The sequence below is a fragment of the Salvelinus fontinalis genome, chromosome 4 (genome assembly GCF_029448725.1).
Source record: "Salvelinus fontinalis isolate EN_2023a chromosome 4, ASM2944872v1, whole genome shotgun sequence".
Taxonomy (NCBI): Eukaryota; Metazoa; Chordata; class Actinopteri; order Salmoniformes; family Salmonidae; genus Salvelinus; species Salvelinus fontinalis.
Genome location: NC_074668.1, coordinates 52,506,921 through 52,522,075, shown reverse-complemented (window position 1 = coordinate 52,522,075; position 15,155 = coordinate 52,506,921). Strand labels below are relative to the sequence as shown.

General features: G+C 39.9%; 1 protein-coding gene across 1 annotated transcript in view; it reads left to right on the top strand.

The window, feature by feature from the left end:
* The first annotated feature begins 4,400 nt into the window (after nt 1–4,400).
* Nucleotides 4,401–15,155, top strand: part of LOC129853988 (hypermethylated in cancer 2 protein-like) — a 58,525-nt gene continuing 47,770 nt past the window's right edge. Inside the window, exon 1 of the mRNA XM_055920573.1 lies at nt 4,401–4,710. The gene's annotated coding sequence lies outside the window, so the exon portion shown is untranslated. The remainder of the gene's footprint in view (nt 4,711–15,155) is intronic.

Below are 15,155 nucleotides of genomic sequence, written 5' to 3'. Positions count from 1 at the left end.
CATTACACATAGGCCTATAAGGACACAAGGCGAGATCCAAATGTAGACACAGGAGGCAGAAAGGGAGTAGGCAAAGGCAGGTCGGGGACAGGCGAGAGTTCATAAACCAGGTCAGAGTCCAAACAGTACCAGACGAAAGGCAGTCTCGAGGTCAGGCCAGGCAGGGGTCAGAAACCAGATCCGAGTCCAAAAACAGGACAAGAGGATAGGCAGGCTAGTGCTCAGAACAGGCAGAGTGGTCAGGCAGGTGGGTTCGGAGTCAGGACAGGCAAGGGTCGAAACCAGGAGGACTAGAACCAGACAGAGAATGGGGAAAAAATAGGAGCAAGGAAAAACGCTGGTTGACTTGGAAAACAAGACAAAATGGCACAAAGAGACAGGAAACACAGGGATATGTACACTGGGATAATAAGTGACACCTGGAGGGGGTGGAGACAATCACAAGGAAAGGTGAACCAGATCAGGGGGTGACAAGGCCTCGTTAATAATCTAAATGAAGATCTATTCTTACTATGGGGCCATAGCAGATTGGTCTGTTACTAGAATACTAAAAGTAATATAATTGGCCTCAAACAGCCCAACATTTGTTTTTACTACATTGTAATTGGGCAGGTTTATAGTTCTCATAATGACAACAGCTACAAGGATAACATTGTATATCTGTAACGGCTTTCTTCCTGGGGTGAAAGAGAGGACCAAAATGCAGCGTAGCCAGTGCTCAACATGTTTAATTAAACAATAACCATGAACACTTAACAAATAACAAAATAACAAACCGTGAAAACCGAGACAGTCCTATCTGGTGCAGAACAAACACTGAGACAGGAAACAAACACCCACAAAATCCCAACACAAAACAAGCCTCCTATATATGAGTCTCAATCAGAGACAACGATTACCATCTGTCTCTGATTGAGAACCCACACTAGGCTGACATAGAAACAGACAAACTAGACACACAACATAGAATTCCCACCCAGCTCACGTCCTGACCAACTAAACACATACAAAACAACAGAAAACAGGTCAGGAACGTGACAATATCATTTTAATCAGCTCACTTATATAACTATTTTTCATGTGCATATCTATTTTGCATGTTTGAAGATGAAATATTGCAATTATTGAACATAATTCCTCTTATCATAGTATATATGTGAAATTGGTTTAGCATAGGCTATCTAAAAATGAAGTTAGGCCTATTGATAATATTGAGACTGTGATTTTGCAATCCTCTTTGTGTCTGCATGTTTTAGGCCTATCAGCTTCTCAGAGTAGGAGTGCTGATCTCCCCTTTACAATTTTTTAAATGGTGATCTAAAAGACTAAACTGATCGTGGATCAGCACTCTTAGTTAGGGACCTCAGTTGAGTATGGCGCAAGACCAAACATGTAAAAGTAGGCTATAAAAAAGTAGACTAAAAACATTCCAATCCCGATTAAAATGCAACAGCTATTTAGGGTATTGGTTGAATGGCTTGCTGTAGGACCATGTGGAGCATCGCTCTGAGAGAAGCTGCCAGCCTGCCTGCCTTTCTCTCACTTTAAGAAAGCAGAGAGCAGAGACAGTGCCGGGCAGTTTGCTTTGCAGGTCAGCCGTTTAGGCAGTGCGCCGATTGCTTTGAATTTGATGTCTGGATTTGAACTCGGCCTTGTAAGCCTCACAGCTAGCAGTTTTATGCACCGGTTACTTTCACATTGTTGTCGGCAAAGGCGGCGCGTCCAATAGGCTAAAGGAAGATAAGCTTCCCCTAAAGTAAAAGTAATTAAATTTGCCAAAATGAACTATATGATTACTTGCATAAATAAATACAATCATTCAAAATACTACACCAGAGAACATGATTTGGCCACAGAGGAACATTAGCGTCTTTTAAAAATGAGCAGTGGATTGTTTTAAACATGCAATTTGAGACGTGCTTGCGGCAAATAATATACCCAGTGGTGTAAGGTACTTAAGTAAAAATTGTTTAAAGTACCACTTAAGTAGTTTTTTGGGGGTATCTGTATTTTACTTTACTATTTATATTTTTGACAACTTTTACTTCACTACATTCCTAAGTAAAATAGTGTACATTTTAATCCATACATTTTCCCTGTCACCCAAAAGTACTTGTTACATTTGAATGCTTAGCAGGACAGGAAAATGGTCCAATTCACACACTTACCAAGAGAACATCCCTGGTCATCCCTACTGCCTCTGATCTGATGTCTGTGTGTTGCCCCTGGCTATCCATAAGTAAATAATATATATATTGTGCCTTCTGGTATGCTTAATATAAGGAATTTGAAATGAATAATAAGTTTACTTTTAATTATATTTTAGCGGTTACATGTACTTTTGATACTTATGTATATTTAAAAACAAATACCTTTAGACTTATATTATACTCAAGTAGTATTTTACTGAGTGACTTTCACTTTTACTTGAGTCATTTTTCTTAAGGTATCTTTACTTTTACTCAAGTATGGTAGTTTTTCCACAACTGAGCCCACCAAGTAGCTAATTATTGCGTTGCAGTGGTCAGTGAAAAGCAGTTAAATACTGTAGGTCTAGGTCTATGCAATATTTCAAAATACAATCGTAGGAAAAACAGTTTAGAAAGCAAATGGCTATTGATAAAAAGAGAAGACAAAGGAAATACTCTAATCTGTTTCTAGTTATCAGAATTCTCAACTCCCAATTGAGAAAACAGTTGCCTATCATATTGGCACCAGAGGAGGCCATCCGCCGTATCCCGGTGAATGCAATCATATTTGGGTATTTATCATCATTATCTTCCTCAGTTGTTTTAGGAAACTACTCTGACAGGAGGTCGTGTCCTGTCGTCAGTCCTTCGGTCGCGGGACTATATAGTTGGATGCAGTTTTAATGGCAACCATAGTGTCAGGAGAGCTCATTGGCTCCGAGCCATAAAAAGGGCTAGGCCTGCATGAAAGGCCCTGTTCACTAGGCTACTCCCAAAATGACATTATTGTGGCACCTTCCAACCTTAAAGTCGTTAAAAGTAGCCAATTTTTTCTTTAGGCTACAATACCTTGTCAGGTCATAAACTAGGACTAAAATTATGAAATGTCTGCAGCTATTCTAAGCAATCACTTATTTCAAACAGCAATGTCAGTTTTGGTTTCAGTGTGGCGCAAGACATGTTTTTCCAGGCTGCTTCAGTAATCGGAAGTGGCCATTTGATGTTTTATTTTTCTTTATTATTTTTTAAACTACCTTTCAAATTACAGTACAATAACAACAATAACAAAACAAAAAAACATAGGACATCACTACACATATATTTCTCTAAAGAAACATAAAATAACATTCAAATAAACAAGAAATTTTTAAATATTTGTTTTTGTGTATGTAAACTTTACCAGAGAGAAATGAACGACTAATTCAGTAGTTTTGTTTTCATTTGAATAATAACATATTACATATACATGGGTCTTATTAATGTTTTTTACATGTATTAATTCACAGTCATTTGATGGCATTTGATGTGTGCTATGAGGTGAGGCCAATAGATTACCTCACTTCCGTTCAGAACATCTGGTGCCAGGGATTTCCATTGTTGGCTAAAATATTATGTAAGGGACCCTTTACAGACTAAATACTCAATGCGCACGCTATTAAAAAAAACATGCAAAATCAAGGCAAAGTGTCACAATGTTAGAGTAGGCGTAAACTTTGCCTATTGCAATGGCCATTGATATTATATTGGATTATAGGCCTATTTCGGTAGTTATGTTATTCTTGGTTTTGTATAATTGCAGGCTATTCTCTGGGTGCTGAAATTTGTAAGCAGTTTGTGCTAAAAACATAATTTCATGTGACGTTGGAGCTCCAGTCTGCCCACACTAGTGACGCCCAACTCCCTTTTAAATCATGGAGTTGAGTTTAGTCGGCTATCGTTATGTAGGCCTACTATACAACCTGATATTATTATTGTCTGCAGGCCTACAATATCCAAATAGTGATAAAGAAATTAAACCACACACTCACCAGAGCGGTCTCCTAATCCCAAGCATTCATTGCTTTTGTCTTGCTGTGTGAAATTGCCCACAAAGCCTGCCACGGTTCCCCTGAAATTGAAAATAACCTAATTTAAACCAACCATGATGACAATATGCATTGATCTATTGGAGATGTTATAGGCCTACTAGTCATGCCCAGTCAATATAACACTATTAACGTCTTATTACACATGTATGTTACGATTGAGTTTTGGAGCATGTAGGGTTAATTTGCAATTAGGCCTACAAACTATTGCAAAACACAAAATTATGAAACTGCTTCATGTAAATTGTCTACGGCCTTGGTGTGAGAAATAGAAGACTTGTAATTGCTAATCAAGGTATATGACTACAAGTCGACAGATGTGATACAAAGAAGCGCTGCACCATGGTGGGTGATACGCCTAGACCAGGTTCACAGTATCTTATCGCCTGCATATGGGAAACATTATTAGGCTACGCCGAGCTGCATTGCGAAGGGGCTTCGTGTTGAAAAATCCGACACTCCGCAAACCGCCATGTAACACCGAAGAGGAAAGAGCCCGATGTTGTCTCCCTTTCCTCCGCTCTTATTTGGCTTCTATTCAAATTTGGGTCAGGGGTGAGAAAGCCCAACGTCACAAGCTTGCAACATGGCGTCCCGAAGCCTGTGAGATGAGCAAGAGGATGGTAAATTGAGAACGATTCTACCGATGTAAAAAGGTATCTAAGCGTTATTTATCTTATTCTCCGATGCGTGGAATAGCATGCTAGTGCAGGTTTATTGTCGGTTGTGAACGGATTGATTGCGCACAGGGGGATGAATCGCAAATGATCTTCGCTGTGGTGGTGGCTTTCTATCGCGTGCCAACAAAAAGGGCTTCGCTTATGGTGCCTATACTGGCTCTACCAGCTTGGCAAGATGTCAGCTCCCTTTTTGTCTGCATGAACATCTTTGAAAACCCGCTGTCGACCACAGCATGAATTTTCTAACGTTTTTGGTTTTGTAGATACGATAACATTGTTTATATTTATGTTATTTCGCAATGTTGGATGCACCAACGTTGGTTGCTTGGGTAAACTAGCTGGCAACCTGAAAGAAAGGAGCGATCTCAATGCAATTAGTTTAGCTTGCGCACTACGATTCTCCCTCATTTCTAAAAACATTTGTCTTTATTTAATAATTAAATGATTTTGATTGTACATGCCATTTAATAGGTATTAGATTTCTCATGGGAATGCCTTTTTCATATTTGGACTTCGAGGCTATGTTGATCACAAAACATTTTATGGATGCAATTATTTGATTAATGTAGGCTTCAGTACACATTCATGGTCACGTTAATTTCCTAAATCATACAATATCGAATTTAGCCAAAATCGAATTTGGTGGCAGATTTTTATTTTGACGAGCTTTTCTCATTCCTGTTTACGTTGTACATTTTATGTAGGCGCATGCCTTACATGATGCTAAACACAGCATTGTTTACCTTATCTCTCTTATAGCCCATTTATTGATACAACATTGCACTTTAATTGATGAACGAGAACACATAGTACGTTTACTCGCAGTGTTGCCTATATAAATAGGCTACAATAGTGAAGCTTTTATGATGATGTGACGGCTCTACAGCTGCATACATCGACTAGCTTTGTGGCAGTCCGCGAATGTATATCGTTACATTGTAGCCAAGCAGGTTCTGTTGTTTTACCTTAGCCAGGCTTATGTTGCATAATGTGTAACCACCCTTTCAGTCAATTAAGTCATTTGAAAAAATGGCAAAAATAAGTAAACAAAACGTGTTGTTTACTTTTTAAATGTTGTTTAATCATAGCCAATTAATCTAGGCTATGTTACCAGTTCTTCTGAGCTGTTTTTGAGGTGTGTAGGCTAATACGTGTGCACCATGAGCCCTGCCTGCTCAGGTGACTTGTGTTGTTAAAGTACCAAGGGGCACGGAGATAATCAATAGCTGGAATGTCAGCTATTGAGTTCTGGTAGCTGTTTTCATTTTCAGCAAACTAAGATTTTGCCTGTCCCAGGTAGGCTATACATGGTGTATAGTTGTAACGAGGTATACATGATGTAATCATCTAAAGCTGCATTTTCTGAACAAAAAAAATACAATGTTTTCATTTTAATGATGATGCATCTATTTTACAGGCTTGCATGCTGATTCTTCATTGATAGTGAGTGGACAGGAAGTTAGGTCATCTCTCCTGAGTAACATAGGGTTATTACTGTGTAGTTATATAGAGGCCCATGAAGTGGCTTTGGTGGGTGGGTGTTGCGTGCGCAAACTCCTCTTGACCGGCTACTGCTGCTAGTACTTTCTGTTTTACCTTACCACACACACGCAGACAGACAGTGTGTTCTGTGTACATTGTGGTCATGGTTTACAGTGTGGGGGCTATAAGAAGGGGACTTAGGCTATATGTTCTGCTGACATGTTGGCCTGGGACTTATGGATTGTGCTTAGCTGGTGCGTGCAGCACTGTATTTGTTCCTGGCTGGGTCGTGTGGTTTGTTCAGTGGCTAAACCTCCTCAGGGAAGGGTTGTTGTTTAAGGAGAGGAAACAGTCCTTGGAATGTTGTGCTGATAGCCTGCAGGGTGTGCAGTCTTTGAAGGCAGGTGAAGTGGAGAGGAATCTGTTAGTGGGACCATAAGAATCTTTTCCCTAACATGCCCTCTTTGTCCCTTACTGTGGATATCGCAGCGCTGGTCATGCGGGTCAATACACACACACACACACACACACACACACACACACACACACACACACACACACACACACACACACACACACACACACACACACACACACACACACACACACACACACACACACACACACACACACACACACACACACACAGGCATTAGTGTGTAGCGGATACACTGTAGGTATAACGTATGTGAGTAGGTGATCATCCTTTGCCAATTGATTGCAACGCTGCATCGATACGCGTCTGCTGTCCATTAAATGCATCTCTACTACCTGAATTGTTTCTGACAAACTCAAAGGAATACTACACAAAAAGTAGATGTTATACAATTCCTAAGAATTGTGTGTCAGCAGTCAAGTTTTCAAGATAGAGCGAAAACCACCTCAATTATGTGTTTGCATCATGTGCTATTTACTGTTCTGTGCTTTGTAATAAGTGCTATAGGGCTGAATCTGGCATTATGGTTTTCAATCTGAGGGATGGCATTCTGCTGAAGACTGGATTCTGAAACATCACTGAGAAATCTGTATTTTACACCATTTTAAATATTAACCTGTTGTTAATCCCACCACAGTGTCCGATTTCAAAAAGGCTTTACGACGAAAGCACACCAAACGATTATGTTAGGTCAATACCCAGTCACAGAAAAACACATCCATTTTTCCAGCCAAAGAGAGGAGTCACAAAAAGCAGAAATAGAGATAAAATGAATCACTAACCTTTGATGATCTTCATCAGATGACACTCATAGGACTTAATGTTACACAATACATGTATGTTTTGTTCAATAAAGTTCATATTTATATCCAAAAATCTCAGTTTACATTGGCGCGTTACGTTCAGTAGTTCCAAAACATCCAGTGATTTTGCAGAGAGCCACATCAATTTACAGAAATACTCATTATAATCATTGATAAAAGATACAAGTGTTATGCATGGAATTTTAGATCCACTTCTCCTTAATGCAACCGCTGTGTCAGATTTCAAAAACACTTTACGGAAAAAGCACACCATGCAATAATCTGAGTACAGCGCTCAGACAACAAACCAAGCCATACAGATATCCGCCATGTGGTGGAGTCAACAAAGTCAGAAATAGCATTATAAATATTCACTTACCTTTGATGATCTTCATCAGAATGCACTCGCAGGAATCCCAGTTCCACAATAAATGTTTGATTTGTTCGATAAAGTCCATAATTTACGTCCAAATACCTCCTTTTTGTTCGCGCATTCAGTACACAATCAAAACTCACGACGCGCTGGCAAGTTTAGGCGAAAGTTCAGACGAAAAGTCATATTACAGTTCGTAGAAACATGTCAAACGAAGTATAGAATCAATCTTTAGGATGTTTTTATCATAAATCTTCAATAATGTTTCAACCGGAGAATTCCTTTGTCTGTAGAAATGCAATGGAACAGAGCTAACTCTCACGTGAACGCGCGTAACCTCTGACTCATTCAGCTCTCATTCCCCCCTCCTTCACAGTAGAAGCATCAAACAAGGTTCTAAAGACTGTTGACATCTAGTGGAAGCCTTAGGAAGTGCAATATGACCCCATAGACACTGTATATTGGATAGGCAAACCTACAAACCTCAGATTTCCCACTTCCTGGTTGGTTTTTTTTCTCAGGTTTTTGCCTGCCATATGAGTTCTGTTATACTCACAGACATCATTCAAACAGTTTTAGAAACTTCAGAGTGTTTTCTATCCAAATCTAATCTAATAATATGCATATATTAGCAACTGGGCCTGAGTAGCAGGCAGTTTACTCTGGGCACCTTATTCATCCAAGCTACTCAATACTGCCCCCAGCCATAAGAAGTGTTAACTCCCTTATCATACCTCATTTGCACTCACTGTATATAGACTTTTTGTTTTCTTTTTCCTTACTGTATTATTGACTGTACATTTAGTTTATTCCATGTGTAACTCTGTGTTGTTGAATGTGTCGAATTGCTCTGCTTTATCTTGGCCAGGTCTCAGTTGCAAATAAGAACTTGTTCTCAACTAGCCTACCTGGTTAAATAAAGGTGAAATAAATACATTTTAAAAAGTAGATGGGTAAAAATAAAAAAGCTGACATTGAATATCCCTTTGAGCATGGTGAAGTTATTCATCACACTTTGGATGGTGTATCAATACACCCAGTCACATCAAAGATACAGGCGTCCTTCCTAACTCAGTTTCCGGAATGGAAGGAAACCGCTCAGGGATTTCACCATGAGGCCAATGGTGACTTAAAACAGTTACAGGGTTGAATGGCTGTGATAGGAGAAAACTACTGAGGATGGATCAACAACATTGTAGTTACTCCACAATACTAACCTAATTGACAGAGTGAAAAGAAGGAAGCCTGTACAGGATAAAAATATTCCAAAACATGCATCCTATTTGCAACAAGGCACTAAAGCAGGGTTTCCCAAACTCTGTCCTCGGGACCCCAAGGGGTGCACATTTTGGTTTTTGCCCTAGCACTACACAGCCAATTCAAATAATCAGCTAATCATCAAGCTTTGATTATTTGAATCAGTTGTGGAGTCCTAGGGCAAAAACCCCTTGGGGTCCCGGGGACCGAGTTTGGGAAAAACTGCACTAAGGTAATACTGCAAAAAAAAAATTGTTTGGGGCAAATCCAGTAAAACACATTACTGAGTACCACTCTCCATATTTTCAAGGATAGTGGTGGCTGCATCATGTTATGGGTATGTTTGTAATCGTTGAGGACTGGGGAGTTTTTCAGGATAAAAAAATAAGCTAAATGGAGCTAAGCACAGGCATAATCCTAGAGTAAAATCTGGTTCAGTCTGCTGGGAGATAGGAGATGAATTCACCTTTCAGCAGGACAATAACCTAAAACACAACGCAAAATCTACACTGGAGTTGTTTACCAGGAAGACAGTGAATGTTCCTGATTGGCCGAGTTAGATGTAGGCGCATGCCTTTTTGAGGCATGAACATTTCTTCCAAACTGATTTTGGGGTCAACTAAGCAGTCACATACCCCCACATCTCAGATCTGTGTCACCCCTCTGTGTGTGTGAGTGTGAGGGAAAAATGGGAGGGGACACTGAAACACGTGGCACATCTGTCTGGGGTTGCGAATAAGCGGTGATGAAATGGATGGGGCTCTTTTCTTTGCCTGCTCCACCCCGGACAGGGCTCTGTTTGTGGTGGGCTTTTCTCTATTTGTGTTCATCGTGGCTGACCATATTGAAAACGGGGGCTTAATTGGAGGGGTGTCACCCGGCCCAGCGCAGGGGCACTGTAAATGAAGTGATCCCCCCCAGGAGTAAAACACTGAGGTCACTGCACCTGTTAACTAGTATTTATTCTCCCAAATTCTATACAAATCTTCTTAAGGATTTGGATTTTATGAAGGATTTTATAGCCCGTTTACAATAGCCCTCAAATCAAATCAGATTTTATTGGTCGCAAACACATATTTAGCAGATGTTATTGTGGGTGTAGCGAAATGCTTGTGTTTCTAGCTCCAACAGTGCAGTAGTATCTAATAATTCACAACAATACACACAAATCTAAAAGTAAAAGAATGTAATTAAGAAATATATAAATATTAGGATGAGCAATGTCAAGAGTGGCATTGACTACAATACAGTTGAATACAGTATATACATATGAAATGAGTAAAACAGTATGTAAACATTATTTAAGTGACCAGTGTTCCATTATTAAAGTGACCAGGGGTTCTTCTGAACTGAGCTTCAGGACAAGAAGGAAACTGCTCAGGGATGTCACCATGTGGCCATTGGTGATTTTTAAAACAACTACAGAGTTTAATGCCTGTGATAGGAGAAAACTGAGGATGGATCAACAACATTGTAGTGATTCCACAATAATGACCGAAATGAAAAGAACAACACAATGTGGAATAAGTCAAGGGGAATTAATACTTTCTGAAAGCACTGTATGTACAGTGCTGTGAAAAAGTATTTGTCCCCTTTCAAATTTAGCATATTCTAGAATAATAGTGAAGACATCAAAACTATGCAATAACACATATGGACTCATGTAGTAACCAAAAAAGTGTCAAACAAATCAAAATCTATTTTATATTTGAGATTCTTCAAATAGCCACCCTTTGCCCTGATGACATCTTTCTCTCAACCAGCTTCACCTGGAATGCTTTTCCAACAGTCTTGAAAGAGTTCCCACATGGTGTTGCACATTTTGGGGAATATTCAGAGGTGGAAATATGCATACAATATGCATATTATTATTACTATTGGATAGAAAACACTCTCTAGTTTCTAAAACCGTTTGAATTATATCTGTGAGTGAAACAGAACTGGACTTAGAGCAATTTTCCTATGTGTATGTGAGAATGCCAAATTTTGCTAGCTGCTCTGAGACCTGTGTATAAATCTGCCTGTCTTCTATTGGTTGAGATGCACTGCATACGCCTTCCCCTGGTTGTTAGCGAAGGCGGAGACTTGTTAGGTTGTTAGCGGAGACTTGAAATGGAGTCTCTACGTAGATCTCAAAGGTTATAAATGACTTGGCAAAGACGTGTATCGTTCTTTTCCCCCTTCGCTCTGACGCACTGAGGACCTTGGCATATTGTACTAGAACCATCGGTTATAGATCTTAGACATTTCCGGCTGTGTTTTTATTCGATATAGGCTTTAAAGACATCATAATCTTGTTATTTTAAACCGAATTATATCAGTTTATGTCAGTATATTGCGATTTTCGGGTATTTCATTTTCTGGTGTTCTAGAGGGTTGGGTATCTCTCTCTCTCATGCTATTGTTTACTGCTAATTGCAACGTTGAAGAGGACGTTCTCCAACCTAGCAACGATTCTTTTGGACAAAGGACACCTTTCCCAAGATTCTGATGAGAGTTCATCAAAAAGTAAGAACTATTTATGCTGATAATTCGTTGTTCTGTTGACAAATCTCAAATAATAATTCCGCCATGAATTTCGGTGCGTCTCGCTTTAGCGCACGCTGTATGCTTGAAGTAACGTTAATTTTAAAAATGTAACCCAGCGATTGCATTAAGAACTAATGTCTTTCAATTGCTGTCCAACCTGTATTTTTTTAGTCAAGTTTATGAATAGTTTTCGATTAGAATAGGTGCCTCTCCAAGATTGCGCCGGACAGATTGCTTGAGGTTTTGGACACTAATCACATTGTATAAGCACGATTTGTGCCGCTAAATATGCACATTTTCGAACAACTCTATATGTATTGTGTAATATGATGTTATAGGACTGTCATCTGAAGAATTCTGAGAAGGTTAGTGAAAAGAATAATATGTTTTGGTGGTTTATACGTTATCGCTATTTTTGCCTTGAATCAATGCTGTTGTGATGTTTGCTATTGTGGTAAGCTAATATAACGCTATATTGTGTTTTCACTGTAAAACACTTAGAAAATCTGAAATATTGGCTGGATTCACAAGATCTGTGTCTTTCATCTGCTGTACGCTGTGTATTTTTAAGAAATGTTTTATGATGAGTAATTAGCTAATACACGATGGTCTCTGTAGTTATTCTAGTCGCTTTGGTGAGAGTTGTGATAGTGGCTGCAATGGTAAACTATGATTTATACCTGAAATATGCACATTTTTCTAACATATCATATACTATACAATAAATATGTTATCATACTGTCATCTGATGAGGTTGTTTCTTGGTTAGTGGCTATTTATATCTTTATTTGGTCGAATTTGTGATAGCTACTGATGGAGTAAAAAAATGGTGGAGTAAAGAAGTGGTGTCTTTTGCTAACGTGGTTAGCTAATAGATTTACATATTGTGTCTTCCCTGTAAAACATTTTAAAAATCAGAAATGATGGCTGGATTCACAAGATGTGTATCTTTCATTAGGTGTCTTGGACTTGTGATTTCATGAACATTTTATTATATGATATTCCTTTGGCTTTAGGCTAGGCTATGCTAGTCAGCATTTTTGATGGGGGTGCTCCCGGATCCGGGTTTGTGAGGCATTAGAGGTTAACAGGAATATATGGTAATTAAAGGAAATAAATGCAAATTAATATTAATACCATTTAAATGCAGATGTTTTTTGCATTGGATATATTTACCATATCATATGGAGACAGAAACATAAACCTTTTACCTTATCATAAGTAGACATAATTGCAAATGATTAAATCCTTCCAATATAAAAAAATTGTAGCAACGAATTTAATTTTCATTAAATGAGTTGACTCTTCACACGGGATGATTTCACTGAACAACAAAAGAAAGGGAATATTAAATGATCCCCAATGATCCATCGCATCTCCCCAAAACTTTTTCTAGAAACTAAAGCTTTGGTTGTCTTCCTCTCAGGCTTCCATGTCTTCTCCCTGTACCTCCTCAATGGCCACCTCTTGAACATCAGACTCTGAGGCCTCATCTTCACTGTCACTTTCCAACCTTGCTGAGGATGGCTTGATGTCAAACTCAAAAAGCCTCAAATTTGCCCGGATGTCCACCAATTTTTCAACTCTTGTATTGGTCAACCTGTTGAGTTCCCAAACAAGGACCAGTTGCGCTCTGAGGCGGCTGATATTGGTGATATTTGGAGGATGATGGAGGCAACATGGGAAAGAGCCTCAGATCCACAAAGTCCCTTCCAGATATGTTGGCACGACTGCCATATTGCATCTCCATCCCAAAGCCCTTGCTTGGAAGTGTACATCGCCAGACTGCCAAGAACCTTGCCCTCATCCAGGCCAAGGTGGTGGGACATGGTAGTGATGACACCATAGGCCTTGTTGATCTCTGCACCAGAAGGATGCTCTTGCCAGCATACTTGGGGGCCACATGTAGGTTGCGGCGTGTATGGGCTTCAGGCAGAAGTCTTTACGCTTTTTGATGTATTTCAGAACTGCAGTTTCCTCTGCTTGGAGCAACAGTGAAGTGGGCAGAGCAGTACGGATTTCTTCTGTTACATCTGCAAGCAGAGTCTAAACATCTGACAGGATGGCATTGTCTCCCTCAATCCGTGCAATGGCTACTGCTATAGGTTTCAGGAATTTCATGCTGCTTACCACTCTCTCCCAAAATACATCATCCAGGAGGATCCTCTTGATGGGGCTGTTCATATCGGCAGACTGTGATATGGCCATTTCTTGGAGAGACTCCTTCCCCTCCACGAGACTGTCAAACATGATGACAACTCCACCCCAATGGGTGTTGCTGGGCAGCTTCAATGTGGTGCTCTTATTCTTCTCACCTTGCTTGGTGAGGTAGATTGCTGCTGTACCTAACCATTTCCTTGTCTCTCTTGTAGAGTGTATCCATTGTTTTCAGTTCCATGATGTCCTTGAGGATCATATTCCATGCATGAGCAACACAGCCAATGGGTGTGATGTGAGGGTAGGACTCCTCCACTTTAGACCAAGCAGCCTTCATGTTCGCAGCATTGTCTATCACCAGTGAAAATACCTTCTGTGGTCCAAGGTCATTGATGACTGCCTTCAGCTCATCTGCAGTGTAGAGACTGGTGTGTCTGTTGTCTCTTGTGTCTGTGCTCTTGTAGAATACTGGTTGAGGGATGGAGATGATGTAGTTAATTATTCCTTGCCCACGAACATTCGACCACCCATCAGAGATGATTGCAATACAGTCTGCTTTCTCTATGATTTGCTTGACCTTCACTTGAACTCTGTTGAACTCTGCATCCAGCAAATGAGTAGATAAAGCAAGTCTGGTTGGAGGGGTGTATGCTGGGCGAAGAACATTCAGAAATCTCTTCCAATTAGGGCTGGGCGATATATCGAGGTTTTACGATATCGAGTTTATGTTTTAAAAGGCCTGTATCACAAGAATCAAGGTTCTGTTATAATGTTGTAACGTTTTACAAATGCAGCGTCTGACTGTCTCTTCTCTGTCAGCCCAATGTCGAATCATGCCCCACTTGCGTGCCAAACACGTGCACAGAGGTTATCCACCAATCACAACCCTAGACAGCCTTTCACAAATTGTAACCACGGCAGAGAAGTGTACCGATGGTAAGAGTTTCACCAAAATGGAAAGTGAGGAAGCCAGCTCAAATCAAATCCAATTGTATTGGTCACATACACATGGTTAGCAGATGTTAATGGGAGTGTAGCGAAATGCTTGCAGCTCAGCCTCCCTTGAGGATGAAATCACAAACATAAAGGGAAGCAATTGATTTTTCAGTAATATGGAAGTGGTTCGGGTTTAAAAGGCCTGATGTTCAGCAAACTAATGCCATGTGCAAAATGTGTCGAAAGACAATTGCTACGAAAAGCAGCAGCACAACCAACCCCTTCCATCACCTGCAACTGAAACACGTGGTGGAAAGAGAGGAATTAGTTAGACTACGCAATGACGATTCCAGTCGCCCGATTGCCAAAATGTCTGCTAAAAGACTAACTACCATAGCCGCATCCTTTTCAAACGTAATCCCTTATGACATGAAAAGTTTGAGGTGGA